Genomic DNA, 26,774 nt, shown 5'->3' with positions numbered 1-26,774 from the left:
TAACTGTGCCTTAGTAATGTTACTGTGCTGTGCTGTCCTGTGCTTAGTTGCTCAGTCATGTCCGACTCTTTGCGACACCATCGACTGCAGCCCACCAGGCTCCTCTGTCAATGGGGATTCTCCAGGCAAAAATACTGGAGTGGGTTACCATGCCCTCCTCCAGGGGATCTTCCCAATCCAGGGATCGATCCCAGGTCTCTTATGTTTCCCACATTGCAGGCAGATTCTTTACCATCTGCATAAAGAATCTGGAGTGGGAATTCCAAGAATACTGGAGTGGGTAGCCTATCCCTTCTCCAGGGGATCTTCCTGACCCAGGAATCAACCAGGTCTCCTGCATCGCAGGTGGATTCTTTACCAGCTGAGCTACCAGAGAAGCCCAGTAATCTTCAGTTCAGTTCAGTCGCTGAGTCATGTCTGACTCTTTGCGACCCCATGAATCGCAGCACGCCAGGCCTCCCTGTCCATCACCATCTCCTGGAGTTCACTCAAACTCACATCCATCAAGTTGGTGATGCCATCTAGCCATCTCCTCCTCTGTCATCCCCTTTTCCTCCTGCCCCCAATCCCTCCCAGCATCAGAGTCTTTTCCAATGAGTCAACTCTTTGCATGAGGTGGCCAAAGTACTGGAGTTTCAGCTTTAGCATCATTCCTTCCAAAGAACTCCCAGGGATGATCTCCTTTAGAATGGACTGGTTGGATCTCCTTGCAGTCCAAGGGACTCTCAAGAGTCTTCTCCAACAACACAGTTCAAAAGCATCAATTCTTACTACATGTGAAATGTGAAATCTGAGGCTCAAAGTGAGACACTAGGAGAAGCATGGATTTTGCAAGCCAATGCTTTGTATATGGGCTCTATCACCTATTAGGTATGTCATTTGGGGCCTCTGTGGCCTTGGTTTTTTTTTTTATCTATACTATGGGAATGATAATATTTTCCTCATAGGTTTGACCCAGCAGCTTATCTAACCTAGAGCAAGTGTTTATAAATTTTCTTCTTTCCATATCCTGATGACAAGCCATGACTTCTAGGTCAGGTTGGATAAATGACTGTGCCACAGAGTCCACTAGCAATTAATCAGGAGTTGATCAATTTTATTAATTCAGAATATGCTCACTACTAATTTAGGTAGCTTTACCTAAGTTTCAGCTAAAATTTACCTTTACTGTATTTAAGGGGGAAAAAAAAGGTTTGTTAATGAACTTCTTAAAAAATATTGTGGGAAGGAGATCTTATCTACTCAACCTAAGAGAACAAGGAGATCTTTTGCATTTGCATAGGAATCTCATTTACAAATCAGTCTTCAGAATATGTGGACTCTTTACCTGAAAACAGTACATTCATTCATTCCAAAAATAGTATCGAGCATCTAGCACATACAATGGTCTAGGCTCTTGAGATACATCAGAGGATAAACTAAATGTTTCTTCCCTTGTTTATCTTCTAATTGGAGGAGACAGATGAAAAACAAGTAAATATGAAAACTGTATAGAGTATTAGAGTAGATAAGTGCTAATGAGAAAAACAAAGCAGGGGTGTACAGGAGGAGACTGCTATTTTAAATAGGGTTGTCATCCTTTAAAAGGTGATAGTTGAGCAAAGACTAGTGGAGGAGAGGAAGTTGGGCATGTGGCCATCTGGGAGAACAAATACAAAGGTCCTTGGGCAGGAGTGTGCTTGGCCTTCTGGAGGCATGGAAAGGAGGCCATTGTGGCTAGAGTATAATGAATAAGAGGAAGTATGTTATTTATCTAACACTTAGATAGGCAACCCACTCCAGTATTCTTGCCTGGAAAATCCCATGGAGGGAGGAGCCTGGCAGGCTACAGCCAGAGAGGTCACCAAGAGTCGGACATGACTGAGTGACTAACACTTACCCTTACTAGTAGCACTATTTTAAGCACTTAAAAATATTAACGAATCTTCCCAACAACTTATGACAAGGGTGCTGTTTTTTTTCTCTTTTCCAGATGAGGAAACTGAGACACAGGAAGGTTAAATAACTGTCTCCAAATCACATAACTCTCAAATGATAGAGATGGAACTGGCACTCAGGTAGTTAGTCTCTAGAGATACTCAAGCTCTTAAGTACCCGGGTATGCTCTCCTGCCTCCTAGTTATTAAAAGATGAGGTCCAATAACTGAAGACTAGAGCCCATAGGTCATTAAAGGCCATTGGTAAATATTCAAATATTTATTCTGAGTGATATGGGGTTTTGAATAAAAGAGTGATACATCTGTTTTTGTTGTTGTCCTGCAAACTTTCGATATGTGTTCCTCTTGGAATTTAATATGCTTATGAAAAGTCAAACGGATTTCAATTTATGGGAACAAAGAAATTTTGATATATATAATTTAGAGATGATGTCCCATCAAATGCCATTTGTGTAAGAGTGATCTTTTCTGTTTTCAATGTCTAATAGGAACCTTTTTATTGTGTGGATCTAACAATTATTATGTATTTGACTGTGCTGTCTTGGGGTACCAAGGCAACATTATTTCTCTATTTTGAAGGGAAAAAAATGTTTAAAAGCAAATGGTTATGTAAAAGATGTCCTATCTACATACCAAAGGTGATGGGTTATTGGTGCTACTTTCTTAAGGCTTAATGTGTCAGGACCTTAGGGAGCCACTTCAGTGGGGCTCCATGACCCGAAGTGTGGAGTGATCCAGAGCCAGCTGCCCCTGAGAGTAACAAAGGACTCAAGCTCAAGCCACCCAACCTGTTCAAGACAGATTTAGGAGCAGCACATGGCAGAGTCAGCCAGGAGAAAAGAAAGCATTGGGAAGATTACGCAGTCATCCAAGAATGATATTAATGACTGTAATTGCCATAATTTACTTAGCATTTACTGTATGCCTACCATCATGCCAAATACTTTACAAGCATGAGCTATATAGTATCATCATCCCCATATTGTGAGTAAAGAAACTGGCTTAAAGAGATTAAGTAAATTGCATAAGATCATATACAGCTGTGACTTAAGCACAGCTCTGCCAGTCTCCAGAGCCCATATTGAGACTCATTTATTCTATGCTGTCTAGGAATGTACTTGTCTCTGATTATTCCTTCTGTAACCCTCAGAACACTATCTTCCTGGAGGTGGTTCTAGTTCTGTCTCAGCCACGACTGCAGCTAGCTTGCTTTGTTTGGATACATGGAATCCTGCTACCTGGGGCTGGAACTTATCTGCCACTCTCCCAGACTGGCCCTCCCCACTGAGCAACTAGGCTCATCAGCTACACACCATGGATTTCTGGCTTCTCTCTCTGCTCCCCAACTAGGACTAGAGGCCATGCCATAGAGCATTGGCTGTGGCTTGCTAAGAGACTATTAATAGGAACAAATGACATAACTTAGAAGTATGAGGAAAGAAACTCTTGATGCGGTACATTTTGATCACTGGGAAATAGGAGATGGAAGATAACCATGAAGATGGGTTACTTTTACTTTCTCTGTCCCAAGAACTTACCTGAGCATGTTTTTGCCATGCAGAATGTCTAGAGAGATTCTGCATGCACAGGCAGGTGTACCTACTGCCTCTGTAGATTCTTCAAACGTCACCTTGCATCGCTTCCTCTCTTTCTCAGCCTCTCTTCCCTTTTTCTCTCACTCTTACTGCCCTAGGATTACATCTTCTAAGTAAAACATTAGCATTAATTCTTGCTTTGAGCTCTGTTTTTCTAGAAAATATAGGCTAAGACATTCAGACTCATTTTCTCACAGTGGAACCATCAGATCCTACCCTCCCTTAGCTCAGCGCCAAGCTTCCAAAAAAAATGTATTCTAAAAGAATAGCTGGTAAAAATATTGTCAGTCTTATTAGTATGTCTGATAGAATTCATGTATTCCTCCAAATACATACCGCCACCTTTGATAGTAAAAATATTCTGAACCAGTGGCTCAAAACCAGTCTCGATCCTAAATCTACTCTTCCTCTGAAGTTCTTACAAGAACTCTCCCTTTCTTCCCAGTCTTGTTCTGGCTTGGTTCCCCATTATTCTAACTTATGCTATTATAACACCTTCCTAATTTGTCTTTCTGTTTCCACATTTTCCTACTTCTGATCCAATCTGAATACCACTGCCATCAGATAAATAGCCCTAAAAACTGATTTTATCTTGCTCTCCCACTTTCAAAAAACTTTCAGAAACTTTTCACTGCACATAAAATAATGTTTAAAGTTCCTTCTAAAACAAATCTTCACTCAAGGCCCTCCACAAACTGTTGTGACCTACATTTCCAGCTTTAATGCCAATGATAATGTTTCTCCATTTTAATTACACCATTAGCTATTCTGGGCTGCTTGCTTTTTCCAAACATGTGTTGTGCTTTTCAGAGACCACCATGCCTCTGCTATTGAACTAGGCAACAGAAGGACTTGTGAGTTTTGATAACCACCCTGGGAAGTGTCAGAATGCTTGCCACACCCATAACCACTTCTCAGGGATATCTAATTGACAGAACACTGAATTATGTATCAATTTATTCTGCCATTTCAAGCAAAACCATTTAGTCCAGGAGCAGGCACCTACCCTAGAGCAGTACACTTATGCTCATATAACAACTTGTCAGAGGAAGTTCTTCCTAACTGCCTATACTTGATGGTGAGCAGCCAAACCAGTCAAGCCCTTTGGAGGGTTGAATATGAAATACAAAGAGGGAGTCAGCAGTGGGGAGAAACAAAAAGATTCACAGAGGGAAGAAAGCTGACATCACATGGCAGCAGAAACCATGAGCAATAGAAACTGTGAGACAGAGAAAAGAATAGAAAGTACTTAGTAGCAAGGGCAACAGAATAGAGTCACAATAATAGCAGATAATTAGAGTACAAAGCAACAGATATTTACTGCCAAAGAGCTTGCAAGATAACCCAGCTGCTATGGCTGTCTTGTGTGCTGAATCACCTTTCAGTCCCCACTGGTCATTACTTAAACTTAGATGGAGGCAACTTGAGTCTATCTCTGTCCTGAAAATTAAATTTTTGCCTCCTGGTGTCTGTATCAGTCAAGATCATGGCAGGAAACTCACACTCCGCTGGGATTTTGACAATAATTTAATGAAGACACTATTTACGAAGGTGTAGGCAGGGTTTCTGGAGCTAAGGAAGTATTGAGGCACCCAAGGACTAGCGAGAGTTGAAACCCAGGGCTGAAGTGACAAGGGGTGGAAAAGGTGTTATGAGAGTCCTGAAGGAGCTCGAGCTGCAAAAGGGCATAGCTGCTGCCAGAACCTGGTGCTAAAGCAGAAGAAGGAAGAAGAAATAGCTTAACCTCTTTTTTCCTCCTACCCTTTGATACTTGCTGATGCCTCCTATTGGCTAAACCCAACAGTAAGCAAGAGGGCAATGGAGCCCAGGCGAGTCATCTGTAGATAACAGCCTCAGGGGGCACAGAGCAGGGAATAGGAGGATAGGAGGCTGTCATGGGCTACCTAGTGAACCTCGACAAAATATATCCACATGCTACTGCCTGGGACCTGAGGAAATTATAGTGTATGCAAAGGACGTGATTGAGTTCAGGATCCTGATGGAAGAGTGCACGTATCCTAGTTTACATGGGTGGGCCCTGAGTGCAATCACATGTATCCTAAAAGAGAAGCAGCCGGAGTTCTGAGAGAGAAGAGGAGGAAGCAGCATGTCCACAGAATCAGAACTAGAGTCAAGTGGCCACAAGCCAGGGAATCCTGAAGCCATCAGAAGCTGCAAGAGACCAGGAACAGATTCATCCTTAGAGCCTTTGGAGGGAGCCTGGCAATGCCAAAGCCTTGATTTCAGGCTTCTGGCCTCCAGACCTTTGAGAAAATAAAATTATGTTGTTGTTAGCCACCCAGTTTGGTAATTTGTTACAGCAGTCACAAGAAACTAATACAGGGGCCAAACAGAGAATAAGGAGCGTAAAATCTATTCATCTCAAATGCTGTGTTGACTAGCATGATATCCCCGGTCACTTTGACTGGAAATTCTTTTGCCTACCTTCGGTATTCCCTTTGGTACTTCTTTTTGGACCACTCATATGATTCAGATAAAAAGCTCCCTAGTTATAGTTACTTTTGCATATAAATATTTTTTCCTCCTAACTAGATTATAAATTCTCCTTTAGAACAAGAACCTTGTCTTGCCCATCTTTGTATCCCATGAAAATCCTAGCACAGTACTTTGAACAGAGTGCACAGTCTGTAATTGGTAAATGAGAAAGAAAGCTTCCATTTGTCCATCCATAAATGGAAAATAACAATTTCCACTGACTTGCCTTTCAGAGATAATAATGGCAGTGTTTCCTGGAAACAATTTCTGTACCTGTAATAGAATGAGAGAACTGAAACACCCATTCCTGCTGGAGCAGTTCCTTTAAAAAAAAAAGAAAAACCATTTGGTTTTAGCGTGTTATCTATCCCATGTGGAGCTAAACCTGCTTGCAGTTTTACCCCAAGGAGGAAAAGGCAAGATAATTGAGAAAATATTAGAGCTGAATATTGTTTTTTTCTCAGGAATTCTAATTCATCAAATAAATATTTATCAAAAGACTATTATGTTAAAGTACAGTCCATAAATGCTGGGGGAATACACACACATGTACACACACATAGAATATGCTGTAATTCCAAGTTAGTAGCTGCCACACAACACGATGAACACTTTTTATAAAAACAAGATGCTACGGGACCAGAAGGAACTCTATCGATGGAAGGTTTCACAAAAAAAAAAGGTCACATTCAAGCTGGTCTTTTAGGACTTTATCAGGCAGAGCAAAGTCAAGAACACTTGGGGACCAAGAGAAATAACTTTGCTTGAGTTGTTGCCAAGCAAACCACACCCTCAGTTCAGCCCTGTTGTATCCACAAAGACCTATTTTTATTCATTATCCTCATAGTTTCTTTTCAAGAGAGGAAGAGAATGCTGGGTACTTCCCTGTTTTGCACCTAGGTTATTTTATATGTCACTGACAGATTATCAGGAGAGAAAGCAGAGGTTGACTTCTGACAAGTCAAATAATGATGAGTCCAAGTAGCCATCCTATAATGAGTTAATGAAAACTCTTGCCTTTCCTGAGCTTCTCCCTCATTTCTGAAAACTGAGGCAGGCTATGCTGCGAGAGTGTGTGATACCAGGGCATAAATAGCTCTGAGGAAAGCAGGCAAGGAATGAAACCTCTCCCTGGTCTCACTGCTCCAAATCGGGAGGCCCTTCTTTGTGGCAAAGCCCCCTTGAAGGAGGATTATGGCTGAAGCCCTCTGTCCTCCCCTAGACTGACCTTCATATGGCTCCTTGAGGAACAGTTCTGTCCAGGGCACCGCCCAGTGTTTCTCCCAGCCCAGCCCTGCTGGGCCTCTGAGACCAGAACTGTGCTGCGTATGAGTGGGAGGAGAAAAGTCGGGAAAGCAGCCAGCAGACAGGGAAAGAGCAACCTAAACCCACCAAGGGGCAGAGGGTTCCCCATCCTCACCCTCCAGTTTCCACTGGAAAACAAGGAAGCCAGGCAATCAGAATCCAGCCTGAAAGTACCTATCGCTTGTCCTTGTTTTCTCAAGAAGCCTCTACCTTCCAGACCTTGCCAGGAAGCCGGCGGCATTTTCATGAAGCAGTAATAACAAGGACAGAGCGTTCTAGCCTGCTGGAGCCTGCTGGCTGGTCACTCTTTCCACTGCCTTTTGTTTTCATGCAGCATTCCCTCACTTGCTTCTCAGATTCCTCAGGGCTTTGAAAAAGCCACAAATGCTCCACACAGTGACACCACCCAGCGGGCTGGCAGACATCGCTGACACGCACCCTGCCCTAAGCAATGGCACGTATGCAAGTCCTGACAGCTGGCACCCAGCCACACACCTACTGAGAGGCAAGATGGCTCCCAGAAAGCTAACATAGTCTCCCATCAACCCAGCTGTCAAAGGTGGGACTTTAAGTCCCCAGTCAGTGGGCTGGTCAATCATACACCCAACATCTACAACATATGCTGGGCAGTGGTACTTCTCTACCCATCTTCAAGGATCTAAGTGCAGATAAATCAATCTACCCAATATAGATGTTACCAACAAAGTGCTAGAGCCCTTTCACCATACCAGTTCACATACTGATGTACAGACTGTGCATACGTACATAGAGCTGGTGCTCTCAATGATACAAATTTATTCATAATCACTGGGCTTCAGTATCACCTGTGGCCTGTTTCAAACCACACTCCAGAGTTACCCTAACAGAATCTGTGAAAATAGGACCCAGATATGTGTAGTTTTTTAAAAAAAACTTGACACTGTTGGTCAGACTGTAAAATGAGAGAAATTCTTATATATCATTGATGAGAGTAAGAAGTAGTTCAGCATCTGTGGAGAATAATCTAGAGAGCAATCTAGTGAAGTTGAGAATGCATAGTCTATTCCTTAATAACTTTCATTCTAGGTATACTCCCTAGAAGAACTCTTATACAGGAGCCTATGGAGGCATACGCCAGAACATTTATTATATAACAATTTGAAATAGCAAAAAACTAGACATAACAAATATCTACCTATAGATCATCCGTTCTAGAATATTTATACAATGAGACTATATTGTAGTACTATATGTTATTACTCTGTTATAAAAAGTGAACTATCCATGTGATCCAAGTATCACATGGGTAAATCTTAAAAGCATGATGTTGAAAAAAGTTCTAGAAAAATATGTACAGCATTTATGTACATGTTTAAACACCCAAAATATATATATTTGTAGCAAAAATGTAAAAACATGTGGGAAGGATTCTCACTGTCTTTAAGAGACTGGCTATCTCTGAGGAGAGATGGAATGAAAGGGCCTTTTTTTGTAACTAACATGTTTTACTTATAGCTTAAAAATCTTAAGCAAATATGGCAAGTTGATATCATTTATTAAATCTGGATAATACATATATGTTGCACAGGTAACTCTGAGGGTCATCCATAGCAGAGAGATCTCTTGAAATTTTTAGGATTCTCAAATATTGAAATTCAAAGTTTGTTTATAGGGATGGCTTATATCAGTGAGCCTTCAGATCCTTTCTACTCTGTTTTTTTCAGACTCTCCAACTTTTAACTGTCTCTCCATCCCCTGAACTTTTCTAGAGCTCTAATTATCTGTAGTGTTCATTTGGTAATTCTGTACTTTCCTGCACATTGCTGAAACAGGCAATTATTCACTCAATAAGTTTATGTCTTATTTCTTGAATTACGCTATCAGCTTCTTCAGAATAGGGATCATATCTTGTTCATTTTTGTATTTTTTATAATATTTAACACAGATTAAGCAGTAAAGCATATGAGTAAGAATATAAGATAAAAACAAGTTCAGAAATGTGGCAGGATATAAGAACAATATACAAAAATCAATTGTATTTCTATACAATACCAATGAACAGTCAGAAAATGAAATTCAATGCAATCCTCTCCATATCTTACTGCTTTTTCTTTTTTCCTTTTTTCTCTTCTTTTAAATTTTTTTTTTCAGAAATCATCAAGCTGATGCTACATTTCATATGGAAATGTAACTCAGAATAACCAAAACATTTTGGAAAAGGAAGAATAAATTTGGAAGATACACATTTCCTGACTTCCGAACTTACAAAAAACCTACAGAAATCAAGGTATAAGGCATAAGAACTCATGTTTAGATCAAAGGAATAGAACTGAATGTCCAGAAATAAACCATCATGCACATGGTCAGTTTATTTTTTTTGACAAGGGACCCAAGACAATTCAATAGGCAAAAGGTAGTTTTCTCAATAAATACTGCTGGAACAACTGGGTTCAGTTCAGTTCAGTTCAGTTCAGTTTCTCAGTTGTGTCCACTGGGTATCCGTGTGTAAAAGAATGAAGTTGGGCTATACCTTACACTATACAAATAAATTAACTCAAAATGGATCATAGACCTAAATGTAAGAGGTAAAACTACAAAACTCCTAGAAGAAAACAGAGAAAATGTTTATGACCTTGGATATGGCAAGATTTCTTAGATATGCTGCCAAAAGCAGATGTGACAAAAAAATAAATAAATCAGACTTCAAAATTAAAAACTTTTGGGCTTCACAGAACACCATCAAGAAAGTAAGAGGACAACAACAGAATGGTAGAAAACCTTTGCAAATTGTATATCGACAAGGAACTTATATCTAGAATATATACAAATGTATTATGACTCAATAATAATAAGACAACCCAGTTAAATCATGGGCAAGGAATTTGAATGAAATTCCTCCAAAGAATCTACACAAATTGCCAATACGCACAAGAAGAGACACTAAGCATCACTAGTCATTAGGGAAATGCCAGTCAAAACCTCACAAGGGATAGCTCTTCACGCCCACAAGGATGGCTATAATAAGAACAGACAATAACAAGTGTTTGTAAGGATATAGAGAAATTGGAACCCTCATATACTGTGGGTGGGCATGTAAAATGATGCAGCCACTTTGGAAAACAGTTTGGTAGTTTCTCAAAATTGTAAGCATGGACTTACTATAATACTCATCAATTCCACTCCCAGGCACATACTCAAGAGAAATGAAAATGTAGCTCCACACAAAAGCTTATACATGAACGTTCATAGCAGGGTTATTTACAGTGGTTAAAAAGTGGAGACAACCCATGTCCATAAACTGATGAATGGGTAAACAAAATGTTTCACATGCATACAACGGAACATTTTCTGCATGAAGTACTGATGTATGTGACAATATAGATAAACTTTGAAAACATTATGCTAAGCAAAAGAAGCTATTCACAAAAGACTATAGATTGTATTGATAGATAAGGTCCTTAATGAGGTTAAGTTAAAATGAAGTCTTTAAGGTGGGCCCTAATTCAATATGCACAGCAAGACACCAGGACTGCCCACGCCCAGAGAAAAGAACATCTGAGGACACACCAAGGAGGCAGACACGTGCGAGCCGAGGAGGGAGGTTTCAGGAGCAATGAGACCTGCTGACATCCTGGACTTTTAGCCTTTAGCACTGTGAGAAAATAAACTGCTGCTGTTTAAACCACCCAGTCTAAGGTATTTTGTCATGGCAGCTATAGCAAACTAACACAGTGGTTTTTTTGAGTGTGTAACAATGCTGTGGTGTATAAGAAAGGCCTATGCTTTGAATTATTGTATTTTGCAGAGTGGCATCTTTCGATTACTTATATAATCAATTGCTAGAAATATGAGAACTCTCTAGAAGCTCAAGTTTAGTGCAATAGTTACCATGAGCAGGCCCATAAAGCCCTGGCCTTTGAAAATGCCCTATTCACCTGTTCAAGAAGGTAAACACAGAAGATCTCTCCAGACCCATGGGATTTTCATAAATTGGTAGAGAGTGATCCAGATCTGCTTATAACTAGGGAAAATGTCATTTAAAATCATGTTAATTACTGAGAACTTTTAATAACATGGGGAAATGATTATAATAGTAAGTAAAAATTCAGCATGCAAATTTAACACGTATAGATAGAATCACCTTATCTGTATAATGATATACATAGAAGACTTAATAGAAATATAGTCCGAGTTAATATTAGTTCTTCTTTGGGGTGAGACTATGGATTATTTTTGATTTATTCTTTATACCTCTCTGTATTTCTGAATTTTCCAAAGTGAGCACATATTAGTTTATAATCACAAAATATGCTTACATTTTAAAAACTAAAAACTGAGGCAGAGGGTATATAACCCAATGCTGGGACTGAGAATCATCTCCAGGAGATATGGTTCTGGGACTCAGAGGTCAAATCTGTCAGAGATCCTCCCTTCAGACCTCTAACTCCCAATTCTAAATTTAGGCTACTCTTTCTGGATTTATGTGGCCACCTCTCTTTCTATCCCAATGATTCAACTCAATATCCCCCTTTTTCTCCCCTACCTTTCTCCCAATATTTGTACTGTGAGGCTACCCACAGTGATGCACTGATAGCTGTGTTCTTCATGAGCAGTGTGGCTAAGAAGTAGCACAAAATGAGAGGAGGGGGTCAAGAGAAGGGAGACACTGAGGGAGATGCTTCTGAGGATTCCGTCCTTGTGGACATTTGACTCTCCTGGCCTCTGTCTGCTGCTGCTGCTGCTGCTAAGTCGCTTCAGTCATGTCCGACTCTGTGCTACCCCATAGATGGCAGCCCACCAGGCTCCCCCGTCCCTGGGATTCTCCAGTCAAGAACACTAGAGTGGGTTGCCATTTCCTTCTCCAATGCGTGAAAGTGAAGTCGCTCAGTCATGTCTGACTCAGGGACCCCATGGACTGCAGCCCACCAAGCTCCTCCATCCATGGGATTTTCCAGGCAAGAGTACTGGAGTGAGGTGCCATTGCCTTCTCCATGGCCTCTGTCTGCCCCTCTCTTATTCCTCCTCCTTAGGGGAGGGGCTTAATCTGCTTTGTGAATTGCAAAGTACACATGGCAGGTTCAGCTTAGCTCCTCCTTTCTTTCAGAAGGTTATGTATCTACCTGCCCACAGTGAGGATATCACCTTAATTTACTCCTCCAGGGGCAGGGTCCCCTTCCTGCTCCCACTGCTACTCCCAGCGTGAGAGGTCCTATCTTGGTCAAATTTTACTTGTGACTGGGTAAACAAGTTGACCTAACTCATTTAGTATTTAGTAATCATTATCTCTTACAATAAACAGCCTTTATCAACAGTCGAAGTGGCATTTTGGTCTCCATCTGCTCACTCTTTTGTTTCATTTTACCAGTTGACCAGAACCCAGGATAAGGATTGGGGGAAAGAATGGGAACTTCTCAGAAACTTGAAAAAGGAAATAATACTTGTTAAGAGCCAGCTACGTGCCCAGCACTAAGACATGTTTTACGTATGTTCACTTATTTAATCCCTAAAACCACCTCCATATTTTACATTATTTTCCCATCTCACAGAAAAAGAAACTGAGGCTCAGAGAGGTTAAGAATTTGCCAAAGTCTCACAGCTAAAGAGTGGCTGATGTCTCTTTGACTTCAAAGCTCAAGCATTTTCCACTGCATAGGATATTGTCTTCAGGTGCCACCAAGGTGCTCCTCAGGGACTGAGGCAGCAATCTTATCCATCTTAATACTTCATCCTAACCATTTGATCTATCATCCTAACCTTAATCTATCAGTACAAGGGAGGAAACCGGGACACAACCAAAGGACAAGGAGCAAGGAAATTACAAAAAGATGCTCGGCCAAAAAAAATCAAGAAATGTATTTTTCCCCAGTTTTCTTGGGGACTTTTGGACAAATGGCCTTCCCTGCCCCCCAGCTTGTGCTCTGGATTCCCCCAGTTGTAAAATAATTCAATAATACCCAATCCTCCTTAGGTCAGATCACATGTCATGCTTCCCTGAGACAGGCCTCATCATAGTTGTCCTTTGGCATCCACTTGCTATTAAAAAAACAAACAAATGTATGTCATATTGCTCTGGGTAGCACATGGAGTAAGAACAATTATGATGAATAATGAATCGGCTTAGCAGTATATGAAAACCAGAAGTACTGAACTGATGAACAGAAAATGATATTAAAATGCCAGTCATAGGGGCTGACCCTTTAAAGAGACAAGCTGAAGAAGATGTTTTGATGTGACCCCTGGAGGACAGTCAGCTGGCAGGCTAAACCACAGCCAACTGAGAGGGCCAACTACTCCCCAGATGCCTAAGGACCAGGAGCATTTCCAGGAGCTCAAACCACTGTTACTTTCTTCTCAACCTCCCAACAAAAGCTCAGAAAGTGCAAGGGCACCCCACAGGCCACTGAGCACATTCCCAATTGTCCTCTAGGGAAATCTGATGCTGAAAAATGGACCTTTTCCAAAATAGTGGTTCAAACCAGATGAGGAATTACAGAGAAGACAGCCTTCCATGGTAAATACCCAGCCTCCAAATCCCCAATGTCTTCATTAGGGGACTGAAAGCACAGGCACGCCAGCTGGTCTCCACTGCTTTGAAGCACTGTGGCACAGTGGAAAGAGCAATGCTGTAGGGCCGGAAATAAGAGACTAGCCTTCTAGTCCCTGGCTCTGCCAAGTTTTAGCTGGGTGACCTTGACAAAGGTACTTAAATTCTCTGGGTCTCACTTTCCTCATTTGTTAAATGAGGTTGGATTAAACCACGGTGCCTTCTGGTTCTGAAATCTTATCTTTCATCTTAGGATTCCCACCTTACATTTAAAGAAAATCACAGCAGGTTCTTGGGTGTTGTGTTTCTTGGAGCTCTTGCCTCTCACCTTTTCAGTATTCTTTGTTGGCTTTCCTTCCACAAGATTAAACCTAAATTCTTTAGCATGACGTTCAAGGTTCTTTGAAATCAGTCCATGCCTAGCTATTCAGCTGCCCTCCTCTTGCTCTCACCAATCATGTATTCTGTTCTGGCTATACTGGTCTATTTGTATGCGCCCTGCAATTTCAAATACTTACTGAGCATGTACTCTGTGCTAGACACATCAGTAAGTCTTTTCACATATTGTATTACTTTATATTAATTAAAATAGAGCTCACTGCTATACAAACAAGCTATGTAGGGTCAATAGATTAATGCAATAGAAAGTTATTTCTTAGTCATGTAACAGTTCAGTGTGGCAAGCCACCTTCCACCCAGGGTCCTTCTATTTTGCAGCTGCTCCATCCTCTAAGTTTCAGAGTCCTTTACTTCCAAAGCTAATAGCTAGGAAAGAGAAGGAAGAAAAGGCACACCTACTCTTATCCTGGCTGAGAAATGATGTACATCACTTCTGCTCACATCCAGTTAATGAGAACCAACCATCTGATTCCCCCAGAAGTATAAGGCATTAGAAACTGGTCAGGCCAACTCCTAGAACACTTGATGCTATGGAAGAAGAGCATGAGTCTTGGATGGTCAGCTAGGCATTTCATGCCCTTCCTTGATCTGTCTGCTTAGTAATGTCTTATTCACCCTTCAAACCTCAGTCCAAGTGCTACCTTCATTGTGAAGTCTTCTCTGACCTACATAGGCAGTTCTGCTGTTCAGTCACCAAGTTGTGTCTGACTCTTCGTAACTCCATGGACTGCAGCATGCCGGGCGTCCCTGTCCCTCACCGTCTCCCAGAGTTTGCCCAAGTTCATTTCCATTGCAGTTCTAGGTCTTTCTTTTTCTATGCCTCATGCACTTTTCACATTTCCCCATTATGACAATTATCATAATGTACTGTGTGGTTTGCTTGTAGGACTATGAGCCTTAAGGGCAAAAATACTGTCTTTTTATTCTTGTATTTGGAAATCTTAGCATGCATGTGTGCGTACTAAGTTGTGTCCAGCTCTTTGTGAACTCTTGGACTGTAGCCCACTAGGCTTCTCTGTCCATGGAATTTTCCAGGGAAGAATACTGGAGTGGGTTGCCATTTCCTTCTCCAGGAGATCTTCCCAACTCAGGGACTGAACTCGCATCTCTTGTGTCTTATGCATTGGCAGGCAGGTTCTTTACCACTGCGCCACTGCGGAGTGCTTGGTAATAGTAGTTTTATAATGAGATGTAATGAATTAATGTTAATGAATATTATCAGTGAGTGTATGAATGAATGCCCTAAGGAAAAGAAGTTGGTTTTTACAGAGGAACAAAACCTCAGTTTAAAAAATATATTGATGATTCAATCTTATCCATAATGCTAAAAGGAAAATAAGCTTTCCATACAAATGTTACAATTATAATCAATATTTTATATTATTATCAATATTCCTTTAGTGTCTCCCTGAGGGTAGGGACCGTATACATTTTGTTCTTGGATCTGACTCCACCATCTAGCACACTGTCTGGCACATAGTAGGAACTCAGTAAATATTTCAGGAAGAATGAATGGATATAGAAATGAATGAAGACTGCACCCTTAATCCCATGAGCCACACAACAAACACATGGCTTACATTACAAGAGAAAAGTGTTGATGGGGAGGTGAAAACTTACTCCACAACTGGAAAAGCAGAACAGAATGCACATCGGGACTCTTACTATCATTACTTCGTACAATCTATGTCATCATCCTCTTTATATAAGGAGATGAACAAACATAATTGGAGGAAACTAGAATCTCAGTGGCAATAGTTGCCTGTGAGTAAAATTAGGACAAATGGATGTCTCTAAAATGGCTGTACTATGAAATAGCCTTTATAAATTGGTTAATGAGAGAAGCAGGAAGCAAGAGTGCAGACAATTACGGAGTCGTGACAACTGTGGAAAATATATTGAGAAAAGACGAAAACATGTTTTTCATAGTTTCTGAAGAGGTGAAGGGGACAACAGAGGATGAAATTGTTGGATGGCATCACCGACTCGATGGACATGAGTTTGAGCAAGCTCCGGGAGTCAGTGATGGACAGGGAAGCTTGGTGTGCTGCAGTCCATAAGGTTGCAAAGAGTCAGACATGACTGAGCAACTGAACTGAACTGAAATGAGAGACAATTCTACAATGTTTATAATACGTTTATTCTCATAGGTCCCATGTGACAAAGTTTGGATTAGACATTGCAGATGGCTTCAAGTGGATTACTTGCCAGACTTTGTCATGAGAAGCATTTGACGAGAGGGACAAAGTGCAAAAGCGTCAGCAACTTCCAATCAGAACCTCTGCACGGCTTGGCCAAGTATCCTGAAACTCTGGGAAGTCCTAAACATAAACAAGTAAGTTTGCAGTGTGAACTGATTTGTGATGGTAACAAAGTTGGTGCTGATACTGACGGATTTTTTCTATGAACTGACCAAGGTATTAATGGTAGGTCTAGGCATCAAGTAACCTGAAAAATAGGACAGTACACTTTTGCAAACCTTTGATGATACATGAGCTTGAAACCACTGGCCTGCCCTGAGGAGCTACCTGTCTCCCCCTGTGGCAGGAACTGCTATGAGCTCAGCACACAGCTGGACTAAGCTTCCTAGCCTCTTTTGAAATTGGGCAGAGCCATATGCCAGAGTTCTGGCAAATAGAAAATGGGTGGAAGAACTGGATGCCAGTTCCAGGTCTGGCCCATGGAAAGCCTCCTGTGCAATACACAGCAGGCTCTCTCCCTACCCATTGGCTGAATGAAGAGGATTCTGAGAACCTAGAGGAACCTAGAGGAAGCTAGAGCCATGTGTTGGAAGAAGTCTGTGAATTACTGCGTAGATTTACCACTGCATCCCCCCCCCCCACTAGTTTATATTATACTATATAGTCGATAAGAGTCGGGCACGACTGAGCGATTTCACTTTCACTTTTTATTTTCATGCATTGGAGAAGGAAATGGCAACCCACTCCAGTATTCCTGCCTGGAGAATCCCAGGGACAGAGAAGCCTAGTGGGCTGCTGTCTATGGGGTCCCACAGACTCAGACACGACTGAAGTGACTTAGCATATAGTCAACAACAATAGCTTTTCGTTGGGCCAAACCATTATTTTGAAGTCCTTTGTTATAACAGTTAGCTTATCTTGACTAATACATCCTTTTTCTGAACTTTGTGCTGAGCTCATAGCAGTTCCTGCCACAGGGGGAGACAGGTAGCTCCTCCTGGTCACAAGTAGGAAGAGAGGCTAGGGTGAATTTCAAGAGTCTCAGTCTACAGCTTCAGAGGATCAAGACAAAAGAAGATAGCAGAGACAAAGCTCAACATAAGGGAATATCATATTTAGTGGAATTCTAGAGTTACTTTTAAAGCTGAGACATTCCCATAGAGCTAAAGCCACGCATGTGAGTCTCTGCTTATCTAACTAGTCCCCTCTGGGGGTTTTCATACTCTTGCGAGTACAGTGAATAACTATCTCCCAAACATAGTTATCATATGAACCCTCAGTATAGTCCATTCAAATTTATGTGCTTAGGGTCTAGTCAGATAATATGTGTGTGCTTACTTAGTCATGTTCAACTCTTTGTGATCTCATGGACTGTAGCTCACTAGGCTCCTCTGTTCATGGAATTTCCCAGCCAAAAGATATTGGAGTGGGTTGCCATTACCTCCTCCAGGGGATCGTCCCAACCCAGAAATCGAATCTGAGTCTCTTGCATTGGCAAGCGGATTCTTTCCCACTGCGCCACCTGTGAAGCCCCTAGTCAGAAAGCACAACAGTTAAAACCTGTTTTCCTTCTTACTAAACATGGCAATTATGAAGAAAAAATCAACTAGTAAGTAACTTTGTGTTTGAAGGTATATTTTTAAAGTGATTATGCAAGGTTTGGTTGAATAAAATACTAATGAAATTACGGGGGAGCCAACCAAGTACTGTGGTAAAAAAAAAAAAAAAAAAAAAAGAGGCCTTTTAGTGCTTGCCTGAAGATGTTATTGGGAAACTTTTGTTTACTTGCCAGACTTTGAAAATTAAATCCTTCTTCAAGTAGCCTCGGGTGTTAAGGACAATAAATAAGATGTGCTGATTGAAAACATTTTAAAAAACAACTTGTTATAGTTTTTAAAATAACAAGGGATAAATTCAGCTTGAAACGGGATATACCAAATTCATGTGGCCTGCTCGATAAAACACCAAGCTTTAAAGCTGGATTCTAGAGGTCATCATTGTATTGATGCTCTACCAAATGAAATTTTGCAGGGGCCTGAGACAACAGCCCTAGGAAATGCTAGGTAGCTTCTACCTATAAACCTGATCCCATTAACAAAAGGGGCAATTGATCTCCCTCTCTTGAAAGTGCATAGATAAAGGGGTGAACTGGAAGTTGGTCATGATTCAGGGGGAGGAAAAGATAAGAGTAGAAAGGTAAGAGAAGAAAGTCCCATTTTTTTGGAAGAGTCCCTGAGGGCATAGATGAAAGAATCAGTCTTGACATAGTACTTTTCAAGAATTCTCTTGCCCTATTTTCAAGAGGTACAAACTAAGCTATAAGGATCCTCAAAATTTTCTAAAACTTCATCTTCTATCCCTTTCTCCAAGGCACTCCATTCCTTTGTCTTCCCGCCTAAAATCTCTGGCTACAGTTAGATCCTGGAGAAGGAAATGGCTACCCACTCCAGTATTCTGGCCTGGAGAATTCCATGGACTGTATAGACCATGGGGTTGCAAAGAGACACAACTGAGCAACTTTCACACACAGTTAGATAGCCAGTACAGACCTGGTACTTCTTGAAGCTTATTACCACAGCTATGTCTAAAATCACAGAGGAATCCAGCAGACAAATAAGGCTTCCCAGGTGGCGCTAGTGGTAAAACCCACTTGTCAATGATGGGATTCAAAAGATGCAGATTCTATCCCTGGGTTGGGAAGATCCTCTGGAGAAAGAAATGGTAACCTGCTCCATTATTCTTGCATGGAAAATTCCATTGACAGAGGAACTGGGCTACAGTCCATGGGGCCACAAAAAGTCAGACACGACTGAGCACACACCCACAGACAAACAGGTGGACTTAAGGAAATGCTGATAAGGTATGGTTAGGGAACTGACCTGAGGCTATCTCCCTCAAGATTAACACAAAGGATGTGTGGACTCCTTGTGCAGACTTGGCAGGAGTTCTTCAGGGGGGATCTGTGTGACCATGTAAGCTGTTACATGAGTGCTTCCCAACCTCTTATCTCAATGATCAGATTCATTTTCCCCCCAAAGCTATATGCTTTGAAAGAGTTTCATCTACTAAAGAAAATATACTAAGAATTTATTAGGTACCAGGTATTGCATTAGTGACTGCTTTACACACATTATCTAAAAATCCTCAAATAGTCTGAAAAATAGAAACGATTATCCCTTCTTACAGACGAGTAAACTGAAGTTCAGAGGTGTTAAATAAATAGCCCAAGTCTTACTGTTAGAAACTAAATTCTGATTGGCCTTACCTCCATACCCACATTCTTTCCAATAGACTCTACCCTACAGATAACACACACAACCAACCAGAAATTCATACTGTGAAGGCACAATCTTTATAATGAGTCAGTGTGGCATAATCCCTCATATTCCAGACCTCTGCCTCCCTACAAAAGAGAAAAGCTTTGCATTACTTAGTCAATCTGTTCAGGCTTTATTGTGAATACATATACAATGTCTTCTAGGCTTTTTTAAAGTATTGGACATGGTTCAAGTAAGTCCATTACTATCTGACTCTGAGATCCCAGAAAAAGTACCTTTACCATCTCCCCTATCTAACTGGTAACTTGCAAGCCAAAATCTTTAAAAATTACAGAATAAACAAAGAAAAAGGATATTACTAATTCCAGTAGTAAAATGAAAATTGTTAGGCCAGTATCCTAAGATTAAGTTCTCTCCTGCTATGCAGAAAATTTCCAAAAACTCCCTTGTTTTTGTGCTAGCTGAAAAACAAATAACAAAAACAAACATAAAAAGCGAACAAGCAATAGTAACCTAAAAGCCCTTCTGGGTATCCAGAAATACCGGACAACCTTGAGCAGTTTAACTGGCTGGGTATTTAACTATTGTAAAATCAAAGTGTTTATCTGGAGATTTTAAAATAACTCATCTTCCTTAGAAACCCAAATCTTACTTTTAGTAATGAACTCCTTTAACCTAGTTGCTTATATTTTCAATGGATTAGTTATTTATAGCAACTCAAAGATAAGAAGTAAACATCAACCAAAGAGAACAGATACATGCTTTTTCCTCACTCTTGAATTTGAACAGTACTCAAGAAACATCTAAAGATCTGGCTATTCTGCATCCAAAGAAAATGCTCTTCCTTAATTGTTTATTCTAGAGTCTAAAGTGGTTTTGGTTGGGGGGAGGAATGGAAGGCGAAGGGAGAGTTATTTTAAAATGCCATAAAAGAGTCTTCTGTATCTGAACTCCCCCAAGTGTTCTATCTTAAATATGTGTTAGCAAAAAGATTTGTTTATTCATAGCTAAATTCTGGCTAATGACTGATTTCAGAGTACCTTTTTCTGGGCTCAGAGAAAAAGTCGTCTCTGCTAGACTTCATATTCCAGAAAGTTCTGCCCTGATTGACCAACCTCAGAGATAAACTTGAGCTCCTGCATCAACTCCATAAAGAGGATAAAACCTCAGTCTTAATCTTCTTATCCTTTACACAGGATAAAGGCTGTCTCCTAGGTGTCAGGCAACAACTCAGAGCCCTTTTATCTGAACATTCAAAGTAGGGATGATCATTTTAAAACAGTACAAGTAGACAAGCTCTCTTTTTAAAAACCCATTTTTTAAACTGGCTATCATCACCTTCACCCAGTGATCAGTATTAGTTTCATTAGTAGTGGGACATTCAGATATAATGTAGGTCTAATACGAGGCAGTAGGAAGTATACAGCATTCCCCAAAGGAGAATTTTACCAAACTGTTTAATCTGATTCTTCTCAAGTTTTTAGATCCAACTTTGAGTTTACAAGAAATACAGAGGACAGAAGAACAAGTTTAACAACACCAAGAGGAAACAATCAGACAAACCTAGCAAGTGGGACATTCTGTAGAACAATTTGCCCAGAGTGGCTGAGAAGTCATAGTCATGAAAAGAAAGTGCGTGTGGGTGTGGTGCTATGAGACAGGTCTAGATTAGGAGCCTTAAGAAGCGTCAGAACCAAATGAGATATGTGGACCTCATTTGAGTTAGCCATCTTTAAAAGACATTTGTGGGGGGAGGGAAAAAAGGGCAGACATTCTTAAAGGGTATACAGTTTGTTTGGCATAGCGAAAAAGTTTTGGAAATAGTGGTGGTGATTACACATTGTGAATTTACTTAATCTCACTGAATTTAATACTTTAAAATGGTAAATCTTACATTATCATACTTTACCACATATTTTTAAAAAGATATTTTGGGAACAAATAGTGAATATTTGAATGTGGGTGGGTATTTAAATATTATTGAGAAGTTATATGAATTGTGTGAAATGTGATAATGGAACTGTGTACCTAACAAAGATGTGTATATTATTTAGAGACGAATGTTGAAATATTTAGGGGGAAATATATATATATTTCTGTGAGTGAAAAGTGAAAGCATCAGTTGCTCAGTCGTATCTGACTCTTTGCAACCTCGTAATTATAGCCTTCCAGGTTCCTCTGTCCATGGAATTCTCTAGGTAAGAATACTGGAGTGGGTTGCCATTCCCTTCTCCAGGGAATCTTCCCAACCCAGGGATCAAATTTGGATCTCTTGCATTGCAGGCAGGTTCTTTACCATCTGAGCCACCATGAAAGCCCCATATGCTTCTATAACTTGCTTTAAATAACTTCAGCAAAAAAGAAGAAAAAGGAAAACTTGAGAACATCTGGCAAACTTTTAGCAATTGTTTGATCTAGGTGATGAATATTGGATGTTCATTATACTATTCTGATTCCTTCTCTCTATCAGAATTTTGCAAAGGAATCATGGACAAATCACCCCTCTGTAAAACAGCACAAACAATGATTGTAATTCTGAACTGGAGATATAAGTTACTTTGAGGTGATGCTCTCTGGAAGGCCAGAGTTTCCAGGGTAAGGAGGATGGTGGCACAGGATGAGTGTCAGTGGTTAGAGTCATGTAACCCTAACAGAGGTGTTACATATAAAAAAGCAGCTGAAAAGAAAGTTCAAAAGGGAGAAGCAAAAGTTTCAACCCAAAACCAGAGTGCCGGAAATCTGCGCAGAGAATCATTGCTCTCAGCTATAACTGGCTCCTCTGCTACCCACTACGTCCTCCCTTGGGGTTTGGGCTGCTTACTTGCACTGAAAGGTCAAGAATTGTTACAGCTCTGGGAGCTAAACAGAAAGGAAAAGGACTATTTTCACCAAAGTCACTGTAGGTCACTTCCTTTTTACAAAACAATGCACCATAATGCAAGTCACTAGATTGTGTCTCTCCTGTACAGTTTTGAAGTTTATCTCCATCCTCATACTTCACGAAGAGAACTTTCGTAAACCCTGACTAGAAGTGCACCCCGAAGAGAAAAGAAGACTTTGAAAAAGAACCACCCAGAGCACTAATATAGTAAATTCATGGCTTCCCCTGCCCAAAATACCTGATAACATCTGCAAAGTGCTTCATTTATACCAACGATTGTAACCTTGTTATAAAACATAAATTGCTTTAATAATTCTTCAATTTCCCTATGGGTTAAAATCTTCCTTGGAAATCTTGAACAGCTTCTTCTCCTGGATCTTTGATTTTAATGGCACTGTGACGCATTCTTACTCACCAAGGTATTCTGCTCAGGTTTGGTTTGACCTGTCTTCTCTGCTACCTGCATTTCTTTATCTCGGTCAGGAACCTTCCTCTGACTATAAGCATCAAGGAGAGGAACATCAATCTTCTCTCTATCCTCTCCTTCCTATTCTGCGAGAGGGGACAGTAGGCAGAGATTGTAGGCAGAGATCTACATTTACAGTGAGTAGGGTCACTGGTCCTTCCTCATCCTCCTCCTTCTCTCTCCACCCTCTTCCTTCCCTCTCTTTCCTCCTTCCAGGCAGCATCATCCATTTATGAGGGCAACTCTCCCTCACACTACAAAGTTCAGCTATTTTGTTCTTCTCCATTCTCTCCAACGTTCTTGATTGCTCTCTTATCAACACACCCAGTGGAGAGTGATAACACTGCAAGATTCAAGTTTGGACTTAGGGCAAGGAAAAAATGTCCTCTAAATCTTTTAACTTGGTTGTAAGATCTAGACCAGTTTAACAGAGAGCTCTGTATTAACATTTTAGGTGCAGCCTGATTAACAAAATATTATATTAGTATTGACTCTACAATCTGGGCAAAATCTGGATTTAGGTTTTCTTTTATCCTTTGTCCTAATAATACTTTAATCTATCTCTCCATTTATTCATCCAACCATCCATTTGTTCGTCTATCTATCTTTCATCCATCTTTCTATATATATATCTAACAGCTTTTTTGAGATATACATCACATAATATACAATTCACCCATTTAAAGTATACCGCTCAATATTTTTATTATATTTACAGAGTTGTGTAAACATAACCACAGTCAATTTTAGAATATTTTATCACCCCCGAAAGAAATGTTGTACCCATTAGCAGTCACTCTGCATTTCCTCCTAACCTCCTCCATCAAACCTCAGCAATTAGGCAATCGCTACTCTATTTTCTGTCTCTATAAAGTAGCTTTTCTGGATATTTCATATAAATGGAATCAAGCTTTTTTCCCATAGCATGGTGTGTTCAAAGTTTATCCATGTTGCAGTAATTCATTCCTTTTCATGGCCAAATAACATCCACTGTATGGATATATCATATTTTATTTAACCATTCATCAGCTGATAGACATTTGGATTGTTTTCTTCCTTCCGTTTTTCCTTTCTTCCTTCCTCCCTCCCTCCTTTTCTTTCTTTTTTGTAGACTGGAAAAGCATAACCATTTTCAATAGCCAAAGAATGGAGAAGCAGGACTCTAGTTCAGGAATCAGCTTCTCTGGATTGTTTCTAATTTTAGACCATTATGAGTACTGCTGCTGGCAGCCCACTCCAGTACTCTTGCCTGGAGAATCCCATGGACGGAGGAGCCTGGTGGGCTGCAGTCATGGGGTCGCTAAGAGTTGGACACGACTGAGCAACTTCACTTTCACTTTTCACTTTCATGCACTGGAGAAGGAAATGGTAACCCATTCCAATGTTCTTGCCTGGAGAATCCCAGGGACAGGGGAGCCTGGTGGGCTGCCATCTAGGGGGTCGCACAGAGTCGGACACAACTGAAGCAACATAGCAGCAGCAGCAGCTATGATCATGCATGTACAGTTTCTGTGCTGACATATATTTTCATTTCTTTTGCTTGTATATGTAGGAGACAAGTTGCCAGGTTATATAATATCTCTCTGTTGTAGTCTTTTGAGGAGCTGCCAGACAGATTTCCAAAGCGGCATACCATTTTACATTTCCACCAGAATGTATAAAGATTCCAATTTCTCCACATCTTCACCAACCCTTAACATTGTCTGTCTTTTTGATTATAGCCGTCCTAGAGGGTACGAAGAGGTATCTCAGTTTAGATTAAAAAATGGGGGTTTTTTTTCGTTTATTTTATTCATTTAGTTTTGATTTTATTTTTGGGTGCTCTAGGTCTTCGTTGCTGCGTGCAGGCTTTCTCTAGTTGCGGAGAGCGTGAGCTACTTTCCATCGCGGTGTGTGGGTTTCTCACTGCAGCGGCTCTTGTTGTGGAGCACGGGCTCTGAAGCCCATGGGCTTCAGTAGTTGTGGCACAAGGGCTCAAGAGCACAGGCTCAGTAGTTGTGGTGCACAGGCTCAGTTGCTCCGCGGCACGTGGGATCTTCTGGGACCAGGGATCAAACCAGTGCTCTCTGAGGTGCAAAGCAGATTCTTAACCACTGGACCACCAGGGAAGCCCTCCTTTTAGTTTTGATTCGTGTTTCCCTGATGGCTAATGGTGTTGAGCATCTTTTCATGTGCTTGTTAATTGGCCTTTTTTGTATATCTTCCTTAAAGGAGTGTTTATTCAAATTCTTTGTTGATTTTATTTTTTTAGGGTATCAAATGTGATTGATTTTTATTGTTTTTGTAGGCAATTTAGGGTCTTCTGGGTACGCCCATTTTGGGAGGAAACCAGGTTGCTTTTGTAGGGCATGCCTGATGTGGTCCTAAGATTGGTTCACACGGTTTTTAAAAAAGATTTTTTGGAGTATAGTTGATTACAGTGTTGTGTTATTTTCAGGTGTACATCAAAATGAATCATTTATATATAGATATATATAAAACTAGTTAGTATAATCCTTTTTATTTTTGTGGAGTTGATAGTAATGTCCTCTTTTATTTCTGATTTTAGTAATCTGAATCTTCTCTCTTTGTATCTTGGTCAGTCTAGCTAAAGGTTTGTCATTTTGTTGATCTTTTCAAAGAACCAGCTTTGGGTTTTGTTCATTTTCTCTATTGTTTTTCCTATCTTTTGTTTTATTAATTTCTGCTCTAATCTACTACTTCCTTCCATCTGCTTGATTTGGATTTAGTTTGCTCTTCTTTTTCTAGTTTCTAAAAATGGAAGAATAGGTTATTGATCTGAGATCCTTTTCTTTTTTTCTCTTCAACATAAGCATCCACAGCTGTACCTTTCCTCCTAGGAACTGCTTCGGTACATTCCATAAGTTTTGTTATGCTTTGCTTTTATTTTCACTCATCTCAAAGTATTTTCTAATTTCTTTAGCAGGTTTTTTTTGGACCTATTTGTTATTTAGGAGTAAATTGTTTACCATCCAGATATTTGTGTACTTATCAAATTTCCTTGTCTTATTGATTCTACTTTATTTCCATTGTGGTCAGAAGTCACGCCTTATATAACTTCAAACCTCTTAAATATATTAGGGTTGTTTTATAACCTATAGTATAGTCTATCCTGGAGAATAGTCCATATTCATGTGGAAAGAATGTGTACTTTACTGTTGGTTGTTGGAACATTTTATAGATATCTGTTAGATCTAATTGGTTTATAGTTTTGTTACAAACCCAACAATACATATTCTAATTATTAATTAATACAATTTTATGTCATTTTTTAAAAAGTTAAGAACAGAAAGGCAAGCAGGTTATATATAGGGTTTGTTTTATCACCTTCTTATTTACCAGTTCTGGTTCTCTTCATTTGTTCCTGTGGATTCGAGTTACCATCTTGTTTCATTTCTTACTGTACTATAGCTTTTTGTTCCCACCCATCTCCATTGTGAAATGTGTTCTTTTATACAATTGCTTTCTAGATCATTAAAGAGAAAAATTATGCATTGATATGCTGTCTTTTATTCTTACATAATTGTATTTACTAGTGCTCTTTGGTTTTTTGTGTGGATTTGAATTACTGACTGGAATAACTTGTGTTCAGTTTGAAGAACTTCCTCGTTTCATATGACTCTAGCTAGCAATTAATTCTCTCAGATTTTGCTTATTGGGAATGTCTCTATTTCACTTTCATTTTTGAGAAAT

The 26,774-nt window shown here is 40.1% G+C and overlaps 1 protein-coding gene and 1 long non-coding RNA gene across 2 annotated transcripts in view; one reads left to right on the top strand and one right to left on the bottom strand.

The window, feature by feature from the left end:
* The window catches only part of MKLN1 (muskelin 1), a 384,978-nt gene that overhangs the window by 237,945 nt on the left and 120,259 nt on the right, over nt 1–26,774 (bottom strand). The window lies entirely within an intron of this gene.
* The window catches only part of LOC132659706 (uncharacterized), a 76,862-nt gene continuing 66,493 nt past the window's right edge, over nt 16,406–26,774 (top strand). The window contains exon 1 of the long non-coding RNA XR_009600444.1: nt 16,406–16,590. This is a non-coding gene — a long non-coding RNA (uncharacterized LOC132659706). The remainder of the gene's footprint in view (nt 16,591–26,774) is intronic.

Source organism: Ovis aries, chromosome 4 (assembly GCF_016772045.2).
Source record: "Ovis aries strain OAR_USU_Benz2616 breed Rambouillet chromosome 4, ARS-UI_Ramb_v3.0, whole genome shotgun sequence".
Taxonomy (NCBI): Eukaryota; Metazoa; Chordata; class Mammalia; order Artiodactyla; family Bovidae; genus Ovis; species Ovis aries.
The sequence above is the reverse complement of the archived record's forward strand: the minus strand, read 5'-3'. Positions and strand labels throughout refer to the sequence as shown.